Genomic DNA, 659 nt, shown 5'->3' with positions numbered 1-659 from the left:
TGTCTAAATATTATATATAGATAGGTACTTACCTACCTATATATAATATTTCATTCTAACTTAACATTATTGTAGTTCTTTGGATTTGTTATGTCTGAAATAAATGATTATTATTATTATTTTTAAACGTTTCGTCGTTTGTAACACTATTCAGGTGTGTGGGTGTAGATGCTCGTAAAATCGGGGACCTATCACCCGCAGATTTCTCGTTGCGAGTTCGGTACGGTGGGCAACGGATATTTTTTCCCGCGTTTCGCAATGCTCTGCCTTCGCCCGTACGTCGTTCATAAATGCTCAAGTTTTGACGGGCGTAAACCATCATAGACGTATTGTGAGTACGTCGTCACAAAATTATATTTAAATAAAAAGTTTCTATAGGACGACCTTTTCACATACCTACCATAGTTCGTAGTGCACGTTTTTGAAGAACAAAAACCCTATTCGATTCAGTAGAGTTACTCCACAGTATAATGCCGTACGACATCAACAAATCCAAAGTACGTCTGCCTCAATACCATATTGGACCCAAGAGGTCGCAGTTTTCTTAGCGCGTATGTAGCACTTCCAAGTTTTTCACACACAGATTGTATATGTGATTTCTAGTTTAAATTTGAGTCTAACGTGAAACCCAAGAATTTACAAGTGTTGCACAATGGAAC

Source organism: Hyposmocoma kahamanoa, unplaced genomic scaffold (assembly GCF_003589595.1).
Source record: "Hyposmocoma kahamanoa isolate Upper Pololo Valley unplaced genomic scaffold, ASM358959v1 86, whole genome shotgun sequence".
Lineage (NCBI taxonomy): Eukaryota > Metazoa > Arthropoda > Insecta > Lepidoptera > Cosmopterigidae > Hyposmocoma > Hyposmocoma kahamanoa.
Note: the sequence above shows the minus strand (reverse complement) of the source record.